This window comes from Carassius gibelio, chromosome A6 (assembly GCF_023724105.1).
Source record: "Carassius gibelio isolate Cgi1373 ecotype wild population from Czech Republic chromosome A6, carGib1.2-hapl.c, whole genome shotgun sequence".
Taxonomy (NCBI): Eukaryota; Metazoa; Chordata; class Actinopteri; order Cypriniformes; family Cyprinidae; genus Carassius; species Carassius gibelio.
The window spans coordinates 10167253-10179908 of NC_068376.1; positions in this window are offsets into that span (position 1 = coordinate 10167253).

Below are 12656 nucleotides of genomic sequence, written 5' to 3' on the forward strand. Positions count from 1 at the left end.
ATGTATGGGCTCACTTTGAGCACACATAAAAAAATGGTGGGACTGAGCCTCTTGGTGGCGCTATAATAGAACAAAACATGAAATTCTCATTGACTTCAATACAGTTTTGTGAAATAAAATGCTATACGAAACAAATGCATTGGTGTAATATTACGAAACTCAGAACGTGCCAACAACACAATCCCCTGAAGGTACTCAAAATATATTGAAACCGCGCCACCTAGTGGTCAAAAGTTATAACTCAATTTACATAAAGGCTAATAACTTTTGAATAAATCTGGCTATTGACATGATGCTGGTCTTCATAGACTCCTTGGGTCAAGCCGAGAAAATAGATATAAAGTTTTTCTTATTTAGCTGAACTTCCTGTCCGCCATTTTGATGAATGTTGAAAACCTACTTTTTCAAACTCCTCCTAGACCGTTTGTCTGATTTTCACCAAATTTGACGTGGATCATCTTCAGACCATCGTGGCAAAATGTTATGGATTTCGTATCGATATACGAAGCGGTTCTCATTTAGCGCATCAACGAACCTCTGGAAGGGTGCCAAAATGCATTTGAGGCTGTATCTCTGCAAAGCTTTGACATATTTGCACCAAACATTGTATGTGTCATCGTCACCTCACACTGACCTTTCCAAATAATTTGGTAACAGCGCCACCTATTGGTTACACGTGATAAGCAAATAAATCCTATTACTAGTTGTTGTGTTTATTGTTTTCAAGCCATTTTGCCTAAAATAATCTTAAAACTGTCTTAATTACTCATTCCTGCCGTTCGTCTGAAGCTTGCTTCTGTAGTGCTTGGCCCCGTTATTGCTGCTTGCAGCTATATTTATTATTTTTTCTATGTAAGATTTTTCTTACAGTTTGGATACTATTATACCTGCTTTCCCACAGTATAAAACATGATGTTTAAAAGAACAAACAAGATATTGCTTTATCAGATGTTTGACCTAGATTGTGCCAATATCTCTGCCAAGATACTGTTTTGTCAGTAGTTTTGCCAGTTCAGCTCAGCCACTCTCCACTTCACATAAACCAACAGAATGAATAAATGTTAAAGATAAGACATTATGTTTGATATGAAATATAGATAAAATATAATGCTTTCTCTCAGCTCAGATTAAGAAATGTTACATTTGAGTCACAGTTTTGTTTATCCGGTGCAGCAGCAATACATCCTGATAGTGTCAAATCAGCATTCTGCACAGCCTGTGACCAACCTGCAAAGGACTTTCAAGAAGAAATGCATACTTCTGTTTCAGAAATTGATTCGCTCACACCAGGTGCAACCATTAATGAATGTGACAAACTCACCACTTCGTCAAAACCTAAGAGCTTGAGCTCTCATGATCACACATGCAGGGAATGATCACTTGACCACCAGCCATGTAATTCTCTAAGATGAACTCAACTCCATCTACTGGGAGTTGTGTGCAAACAGCCATATCCACATACCCGGTTACCAAGTCTGACTTCAAGAAAAATATATGTAGAGGAGCTTTTATACAATGGGTATCCACCCCGCAAAGAATGTCCAATATAAGTCCCTGGGACCAGTTTTAACACGCTATTTACAACTAATGATTGAGCTGCTCCAGTGTCCCTTAATATAGAAATTGATGTAGCCTCGTCCCCTCTCTCTTACACACACTCCATTTCCCTCTCTTGTATAAACAGACCCTGGTACTGGACTAATACTACATAATCCTGTGAAGGCTTAAAGATTAAGCTGCAGTTAATTAAGCTATTCAGATGCATTGTGTTGAGGTAAAACATTTATCTTTCTTGTTATTTTTATTTATTTATTTTTATTTATTTATTTTTTACTGTAAAATGGATTTTGGTACAAATAAGTATGATGTAAAGCTTAATTTGCCTTGAAATTCACAGTCCCATATTCTAGTGTGCATGAAATGGAAAATATAAATGGTATTTATATATACAGGTGCATTGCAATAAATTATAATGTTGTGGAAAAGTTCATTTATTTCAGTAATTCAACTCAAATTGTGAAAATCGTGTATTAAATCTATTCAGTGCACACAGACTGAAGTAGTTTAAGTCTTTGGTTATTTTAATTGTGATGATTTTGGCTCACATTTAACAAAAACCTACCAATTCATCTGAAAATATAAGAATATGGTGACATGCCAATCAACTAATCAACTCAAAACACCTGCAAAGGTTTCCTGAGCAGGCTATAGAGGAGAAGTTAGGAATGAAGCACCGGTAGTATCCCACCAACCCCAAGAAAGCTCATACCTGGGTCTTGTTTGTGGGACGTGGGAACTTCTTCACTGCCTCAACCTTCTTCTCCTGGGGCATGATGAGCCCTCTCCCAATTTTGTTGCCCAGGTATTTGGTGTCAGTGAGGACGAGGTGACACATCTTGGGGTTGGCGTCAATACCCTCTGTAGATGCTCCAGGTGCATCTCCCAGCTCTCCAAATGGATGATAACGTCATCCAGGTAAGCTGCGGCGTAGGCTTGATGGGGCCTGAGCAGAATGTCCATCAGCCGCTGGAACGTTTCCGGTGCCCCGTGAATGCTGATGGGAAGCACCCGGCAATGCCAGTGGCCATTGGGGGTGATGAAGGTGGTCTTTTACCGGGAGCTTTGGGAGAGTACCCTTTTGTCAGGGCCAAGGTGCTTATGTATCGGGCCTTCCCTAGCCAGTCCAGGAGCTCATCCACCCGTGGCATAGGATGCCTGTCGAAGGCAGAGACTTGGTTGAGCTTCTGAAAGTTGTTACAGAACCGGAGGGAGTTGTCCAGCTTTGGTACCTTCACGATTGGGCTGGCCCAGTGGCTACGGGCGGTCTGGATGATTTCTAGATGGAGTATCTTCTTTACCTCATCCTCTATAGCTGGCCGAGCTTCTGGTATCCGGTAGGGACGCTGCCAGATTACAACTCCTGGTGGTGTGTGGATTTCATGCTCAATTATGGTGGTTCTGCCTGGGGTTTCACTGAACACATCCTTAAACTGCCGGACGGTGTGGGCAAAAGCTGCGAGTTATTCCGGCCAAGGAACCTATTTTTTGAGCAGGTTCACATGGTGGATCACAGTACATCACCAGCCCCATTCGTACCACCATGGTGTAGGGCCCCTGCCAGGTTGCCGACTTGCCGCTGTCGGGACCAGAACTACCACCCTTTCCTCTGGTAGGAATTTGCTGACTTGGGCTGGGTGGTCATATAGCTGTTGCTGGGAACACTGGGCCATCACGAGGAGTTCCTTCACTAGGGGCAAAGATAATTTCACTCATTTCCCGCATGTGCTCGACCAGGCTGCGCAGTTGGGCTGGCTGGTTCTCCCACGCTTCCCTTGCAATGTTGAGAAGGCCTCTGGGTTGCCTTCAAAACTTGAGGAAGTGGCAGAGATCTGCCATGACCTGACACATGAAGGGGTGCCCTGGTCCATCAGTATTTTCTTCAGGATCCAAACCCGGCTTGCCAGCAAAAACAGCTCTCATGCAATGTTCTTGGTGTTGGCGGTTGGAAGGGGGATGGCCTCTGGGTACCGGGTGGCATAATCTACGATTACGAGGATGTGTGACCCCAGGCAGACTTCGGCAGTGGTCCCACCAGCTCCATCCTGATCCGCTCGAAGGGCACATCGATGAAGGGGAGTGAAATGAGTGGGCTTTTTATTTATTATTATGCACTGTGAACCAACATGAACAAACATTTTTGTTCCAAAAATACTCCTTCTGGTTTGTCACAAGTTTCGGAAAGTTTTTTTCGAGTATGGGTCTGTGTGACATTAGATGGAGCGGAATTTCTATATATGGGTCCTAAGGGCACTTCTGCCGGAAGAGCGTGTGCTCCCGTAGAGCAGAGCACTGAGAGCAGACACATTCACTGATCAGAGCCAGAGCGAAATGTCACAAAAGAAGTGTGTTTTTGGTTGCCAGGGCAAGACAACCCTGCACAGATTAAACCCCCCCCCCCACCCCCCACCAACAAAAAAATAAAACAGCATTAAGGGACCAGTGGATGGAGTTTATTTTTACAGAGCATCAACGGAGCTGTGCAAGTGTTTTTGTTTGTTCCCTGCATTTCAAAGATGGTTGTTTTACAAACAAGGCCCAGTTTGACGCTGGATTTGCATATCGTTTATTTCTTAAGGATAATGCAGTCCCAATGAAAAAGGGTCACGATCGTGTGTTGGAACCGCAGGCGGTGAGTAAAACTGGTTCAAATATCTCTGTGTTGTTAACTTAGCTATCGGCGCGTAAGCACATCAAGTAAACAGCATGCGATGTTGGCATAAAACTGCACTTTCCGAATGTACACCTTAAAAAAAAAAAAAAAAAAAAAAAAAAAAAGACGACATAAAGTGGAACTTAGTCATTTTCCAAAAACGCTTAGCAAATATATACAGTTTCAATACATACCACATAGAGACCAGTGGTGGACAGTAACGGAGTAGCTTTACTTCGTTACTGTACTTAAGTACATTTTTCAAGTATCTGTACTTTACTGGAGTAGTTTTATTTTGAGCAACTTTTACTTTTACTTCACTACATTCCAAAGCATAAAATCGTACTTTTTACTTCACTACATTTCATAAAACATATCGTTACTCCCTATAATATCACGTGCTCCGACACGCAGAAGCGGTGTCTGATTCATCATGAACGAACTGAATCTTTTCAAAATAAACTTTTAAATCGGATCGCGAATCACACCAAACGATTCGTTTACGAATTAGAATGATTCGATTGCAGCTGTTCTGGAGTCGACCACTCACTGATTCAAATGAACCGTTTAGTGCGAGTCACCAGAAGTAAGAACCGGCAGATCTTGTGAGCGTGCGTGCGTCTGACGTTGCTAAAAGTAAGTTATTAATGTCGAAATTTTGGATTAATTATTGTAACTGAAAATCATATTTAGGTCAAAACTGTCAGTTGTTTGGAAACTAAATCCGTTGTAAAGAGTGATCTATTTAAGCCCACTGAAATGCTCGAGTGCAGACGATGCAGACACATCAATTCTAGGTAAAAAACAAAAACAACAAAAAACCCATAAAATAACACAGATTAAATACAATAACTCGTGCACGTTCAAATTCACCGCTGCCGTAATGTTAACAGTTTTATTAAAATGTCCTTACGTCTGTTTTTATATTGTTTATCGACAGTAACGTTATACATATGTATATTGTTTGGATTAACTAGACGAGTAGACAGACATGAATGTTCATCGTACTGAAAATAAGTAAATATTGTTAGCTGATGCTAACTGTCTAGCTAACAAGCTTGTTGGTGCTAAGTTGATGTAATTTTTATAAATAATGTCCAAATATTTTTATTCAGCCACCTATATATATATATATATATATATATATATATATATATATATATATATATATATATATATATATATATATATATATATAATATAGTTTACATCTGGTTAGAAAAGAAAGGATGTGATGTTCAGAACATGGTAACTACAGTAATTATCAGTGGGAAGAGATGCACCCCGTTTGGCCAGGGGTGTTTTTAAACCACAGACAAGATTTGAGAAGGAAAAAATAATTATCTTTATTTACATTTTTTTTTTAATTTTTTTCCGTAAAATGTTCTTCCTAACTTCAGGCCTTATTATCATGTCATATATACAGTACAGACCAAAGGTTTGGACACACCTTCTCATTTAAAGAGTTTTCTTTATTTTCATGACTATGAAAATAGTAGATTCATGCTGAAGGCATCAAAACTATGAATTAACACATGTGGAATTATATATGGAATTATATACATTTCAAAAAAGTGTGAAACAACTGAAAATATGTCATATTGCAGGTTCTTCAAAGTAGCCACCTTTTGCTTTGATTCCTGCTTTGCACACTCTTGGCATTCTCTTGATGAGCTTCAAGAGGTAGTCACCTGAAATGGTCTTCCATTTTCTTGAAGGAGTTCCCCGAGAGATGCTTAGCACTTGTTGGTTCTTTTGCCTTCAGTCTGCGGTCCAGCTCACCCCTAAACCATCTCGATTGGGTTCAGGTCCGGTGACTGTGGAGGCCAGGTCATCACTCTCCTTCTTGGTCAAATAGCCCTTGATGCCTTGAGTGAGACTCTACAATTTTCATAGTCATGAAAATAAAGAAAACTCTTTGTATGAGAAGGTGTGTCCAAACTTTTGGTCTTTACTGTAATTTTGATATTCTGTAAAACAACAAACTTTAAAATACTTTGTTCTTACTGGTGAAAATCAGATGGTCATCTCTTTTCTCTCAGGTACATCACAGTGTAAGCTTCACAGTGAACATTACTCTCGTCAGCGTAGTCCATATCAACAACAAAAATATATCTTGACTCCATATAGTGGTTATTTTGAAAAAATCCAAGGTATTTTGAGCAGTAGGATTATAAAAAGAATATGTGCTAATATAAAATTAAATTAAGTAGCCTATATAAAATTGCAAACATCTATCTTGCAGTACTTTTTTACTTAAGTACATAAAAACTCGAGTACTTTTGTACTTTCACTTGAGTAAAATTGAAAAAGGAGTACTTTTACTTTTACTGGAGTAATATTTTACCATATGTATCTGTACTTTTACTCAAGTACTTGATTTGTGTACTTCGTCCACCACTGATAGAGACGTCCTGCTGTAGTCGTTGATGCTGCTGCTCTTGTTAAATTTCAGCCTCGGGATCTGATTCTGGATCATAAATATACGCTGAATCTGATTGTTAGCCATGGTTTGTTTTGGATGATGGTTTTTTCCTCACGGTAATGTCACAGTTTCTAGCGCTCTCAAAGCAAAAGCCTACTCGCGCTCGTGATTCTTTAGCTCCACCCACACATCACTCGTGTTTTTCCGGGAAAAAACGGTACAGACTATCTTTCTCTTATAAATATAATAAAACTAAAGGCTTTTTGGAGTTATGAAGGATGCAGTACTACTCTATAGGTACTCAAGATTAACAGGATATTGAGTAAAAACGAGCATTTCAGCCCCCCTTTAAAAGTTATAGACACTGAAGTACCTTGAAAAATGTTTTACACACTGATTTTTTTTTTTTATATATATATATAAAAATAAATGAAATCAGTCCTGGAGGAATCTAGAAAATGAATGGGTTGAAAGTCACATATATCTTTCTATTTCGAATCTGAAGAAGATATCATGAACATTTAGATTTCTGCAAATATTATTCTGAGACTATGTCTACAACACCCCCCCCCCCCCCCCCCATATAAAAAATATAGTATCGAAGGCTCCTACAAACTATTTTTGTCATTAAACATTCCACTGCATATTATTTCAATTATAAAACACTAAACAGAAACTTAGAAATCATATAAGTGATTTATGTGAGCTATCTAGAAACTATCTTTCTCCTATCTTTCACTTTTTTGTGGATCGTCTCATTCTGTTTGTGACACTGTATGTTGCAAAACCATGCCGTTATTCTACTACCAAGACACAGTTTCTTACCATGAGTTATTCCATAACGGTCACAAACAGTTCCTGAATAACTGAAACATAAACAATGGAATTAACATCCATATTACATTATTGCATCGTTGGACTAAACGTGCTCCGTGATATGTCATTCAGTGGACCCATACCTTTCTAACTAAACCGGGATTTACAGTTGTGGATGTGTTTATGACTCATTATTATGATGAATCTGGTATGTACTGCATTTTTATTCTTCATGTTTTGATGTGTACTGCTTACACAAATGTAGCAAATACAGTGTTTATAACCTTTCCATTGAAAAACAGCGATCTGTCGTCAATGCTCGAGGCTTAGATCTTTATAATTATATGTAGTTTACCAAGATTAAATTTGTCCCGGTTCATTTAATCTATTCATAAATATTGACACGTGCGAACATGGGGAGTTGAGGATGCCTCTGTCGGGGTGCAGGTTAACAGCGAATACACGGTTGAGGGTGAGCCAGAATTTGGAAAAAAGGCCAGACTTGAACACAATTTGCAGCAGTTTTTGGGGCCACACTATCACAGTGGGAAGAAAATGGGACACTCTACAGCAGCCAAAGAAATACATAAAAAATTAAGCACCACAAATTCCCACAATGGAGAACCCCTTGCAGTGGTGGGCCCGTAACCACAACAATTTTCCCCGTTTGGCCAAGCTTTGCAAAAGATACTTGGCTGTTCCAGCTACCAGCACCCCAGGCGAGATCAGTTTTTTCACTGGCTGGAAACACCAACAGCAGGCAAGCCTCCATCCAGCTCATGCCAATTCCCTTCTGTTCTTATATGAAAACCATGATCGAAAAGTAAAAACTGTGAATGAGCAGGACTGTCACAGTGGGAAGGCTTACAGCCTACCTAGCGTAAATGGCATCATTATGCCGACATAATGCATCATTTTGTTATTGTTGCATTGTTACCGTTAAGTTGCAAAATATAATGAGCTGTCTTTTAGCATCTGTATAATTGTATACTAATTGGTTGCAAATTGTGGCATGTTGCAAAGCAGTCCTATATATTGTGGTTTTATGAATGACGTCATCGACTAGTTGATGTCAACTCCACTTTGATCTCATAACAGTCAACTTAAAAAAAATCAGAAGTTGTTTAACTAATGCTAATGGATGGACATTTATTATAAGGTGTTACACCAGAAAGGCTTGTTTTATTCTTTTTGAATAATGGGATTAAACTGTGTAAATTTCAATGCTTCCAAACCATTTCAAGCCTTACTTCTGTGAGTTATTGTTGTTGTGCGTCTAAAATAAACAAGATTCACAGCAACTACAAAGTCAATGGCTATGACTATGCAGGGTCACAAGCTGTCAGAACACTCAGTTCCTCTCATTCTTTCTCTTTTGGGCACTGTATATCTCGTCCTGTTCTCTTATCCCCACAGTCTCTCTCTCTCTCTCTCTCTCTCTCTCTCTCTCTCTTTCTCTCTCTGTGCACACATGCTGAGTGAGTGGGCAGAGCATTGAGCGTAAGTGGACAGAGTGGTGCGAGTGCAGGTTTTTCCTTTCTTGAGCTTTTGTCTTCAAGTGTTTGATACTTATTTGACTTGTTGGGCCACGTGCTGCCGTTCACTGTGGTCACAGGTTCTCAGTAATATCACGTGGCACCATGGTGTGAAAGTGGTGTCCGCGAAGACTGTGTAAGACTACTGCTTAACTGTAGGTGAGGTCGTGGGGCATGAACTTATCATGCCAGCAACCAAGAAGAACAGTGCCACAGTTGTTTTTCTTAGCTTAGTGGAAAAAGCAAATGAGTTAGCTAGACTGGTATAGTTGTTGACAACCTTTTTACTCCTGGTATGGTAAACTGGTGTCACCTTTCAAGATTATACCAGTTGGCTGCAAGTCCCCTCTCTTGAGACAGGTGGTTTAATTTAGGCGTTTTCATGATCATAAAAGAAGACAAAGAATTCGAATTGTCTCTTCATCTTAAAGTTGATTAATTAATGTGGTGGTGGTGTGTGGGTGGTGTTGGCGCAGTGGGGTGGTGTTGCCTCAGTGGCTAAGACAAATGCCTTTGGTGTGACAGACCTGGGTTCAAATCCACTGGGAGACACCAATGTGTCTCTGTGCAAGACAGTTAACCTATAGTTGCTCCAGAGGTGTGCAACCTCTGACATATACTGTATAGCAATTGTAAGTCACTTTGGATAAAAGCGTCTGCTAAATAGGTAAATGTAATGTTTTGCTGAGGAATTTGCTTTGGATGGCAATGAAATGGAGGCAGAAAATAACCAATTTAAAGTGCTAACAAAAATGAAAAAGCAGATTGTTAAATCAAAGAAAGCAGATGTGGAGAATATTTATTGTGACGATTTATGAAACTGAGGATATTAAAACTTTTCTCAGGGCTGTAAAAAACAAAAGAGGGGTGCGTGTAATTGAGTATTTTCCAGACATAAAACAGTTTGTTGACAAAACTAGGCTTTCCATGTCATGTTTTTCCTATATTTCTTTATGGATTAAAAAAGGTAGTGACCTTCGTTAACATAATCAGAGAGTGTTTCACTACCTTTTTTAGTGAAAAAAAAAGAGAAGAAAACGTCTCAGGTTACGAATGTAACCATGGTTCCCTGAGTAGGGAACGAGACACTGCATCCTCTAGGGGTCATTATGGGGAACACCTCATTGTCACCCGTGTCTGAAGCATACATTGAAAAAACACCAACGAGTTGGCCGGCGACAACCTCTGACGTCTCTACCGGCGCTATTATAAATAGGCGCCAGGAGAACACATCATCCATCTCTTCGTCTGAAGCTTGCGTCCGAAGCATGGCGGGAGCTAGAGGACGCACTGTCTCATTCCCTACTCAGGGAACCATGGTTACATTTTTAACCTGAGACGTTCCCTGAAGGTTTGGAATCAGAAAGGTTTCCTTTAAAGGGATACGGCCAAGAACCCAGTATTTATACTAAGTCTTGCCTGTCACATAGGGGCTACCGCTTACTCTTGCATAAGCTTGCTGAAGGAGCTGTCTCAACAGATAGTAGCAACACCCTGTTTAGATAGGTGACCGAGGACACATAAGTGGAGTGGCACCCAAGATGAATGTTACCAACTCAAGAAAGGGCACGAAGCAACCGCGCAAAGCCCTCACCATATAGGATTTTAGAAAGAATGCAGGGCACTAGCGTGCAAACTTACGTACGAAGACTATACTTGCACACCATAGCATGGCTTTTCAAATACTGTTCTAAGGAGGGGCTCTCGTGACACTCTAATAGAGCAGCTCATACATGGAATGTTGCATCTCAAAACAACATGTTTGAGAGTCATCAACTCGATCTGTAGAAATAATGATGGAGTGCTCTGGGGAAAAAACAGAGAACTCTGTCTCAAATGAGAGGAGAACTCCGAATTCAGAGTAGCGCACTCATAGGCGACCCTTCTTGGAAAGGGGAAGCGCTGCTAAAATACCATGAGAATCACCCAAATAGCCCCTCACATTGAGGGAAGCGATGCTTGAAGTGTATAAACAGATACACACTGGCTGAATGGAGCCCAAGGAACCAAGGTCTAACCATCTCAAGAAAGGAAATGAAGCTGAGTGCGTAACCCTTACAGTACAGGATTTCAGAAAGTGCGCAGAGTCTTGTGTACCAGTGATGCGCGGGTCAATGTATTAATAACCCGCACCCGACCGGCGTTTTCAACTAACCCGCCCGCAACTCGGACCGCAAAAGAAATTTTATAAAATAATGTACCTGACCCGCTTCCTGACCCGCATTTTTAAAAAGCAGTAAATGCTCATCGTAGCGTCATTGGCCATAGGAACGTAGGCAAAACTAACTAGGCAAAATAAATCAATAAAAAAACGAATATATTATAATTTTGTCAAGAATTATAAAAAATCGTCAGTAAACTCATAATTTGTACTAAAATAGTCTAGTCTGGCTTTGTCTATTTGTATGTTTCTGCAAGCTCAACAGACATTGAGGCTCGGGTTTGTTCCGATCAGAGCTCGTGAGCGGAGAGTGCATTTCTGAATATCCCGATCCACTCCCTCATTCCGTGGGGTCTCGCTCAACACAGAATGGCCTGCTGGTTCGAAAATATGCAAGTAGTCATTTTATTGTTTAGTAATAAACTGGTGTTTTCTGTGTTGCTGCAAAGATGAAGTTGACAATGCAGACTCGCCATGAACGCCAGAGATTACATCATCAGAGAGTAGCCCATTTATTTTGGTTTGAATATTTTTGTTTAAAAGAAAACATTTCAAGCTTTCTGTAATATATAGCCTACATTTCTCTGTTTTCATTATGACTTCATCGGATGCCCATTTTCCACAAGTTGATATGGTTCTTTAGGGTCTTAATGAAAAGTCTGTAACATAGTTTGGTTAAAATTTCTTAATGGTAGGTTAAAAAACACCTTTTTTACCCTGTCAAAAGCAGCTCTTTTCAGAGCAAGCTGTTTTGTAGCATTTTCCTTTAAATGTTATTGAGCTCTGCTGACCCCTCCCCTCTCTTCCGAGATGCTCCCCGAGTAGGGTGGCTATATGCGCCATTCATACAGGACAAGTCCCAGCCAGGATTTTAATATTGCCTAAAACATCCAGAGCAGTTTGACCAATAACATGCAGGTATTGTACATAATCGACCAATCGTGGGGCTGCGTGTGCGAAGGTGAGATCTAGAAGGAACGATAAAAGCAATGCAAATATGCACACGTTTGTTCGTTGAATCAAACGAACAAACACATGAAAGTGATTCGAAAGCATAAGGAACTATCTGCTCTGCTCTTTATAGCTCTAATGAATGTTCACAATGATCAACCTGCACAATGCAAATAGCCAAAACCTGGATATTTTAGGCATTATTAAAATCCTGGCTGGGACTTGTCCTGTATGAAAGGTAAGATGCCAGTCCAGTCTGTGCTAAAACGCTACTGTAAATCGAACTATTGTGGGAGGGGCCTGTGTGTGTGATGTCACAAAGACAGGCATCTGACATCGGCTCGATTAGGGGTAAACATTTTGGTAGATAAAAAGAAAAAAACATTGGGATTTTTAGCATTATAGGGTTTTTGTGTACACACACTGCCAACACAATTTCAGTTCAAACTACTTGTAAAAGTGCATGTAGCACCTGATGAACCCTTTAAATCCAATAACCCTATACTTTAAAGCTACTGAATTAATTTACACAGTTAAATAAAAATAGAAATGAACTGC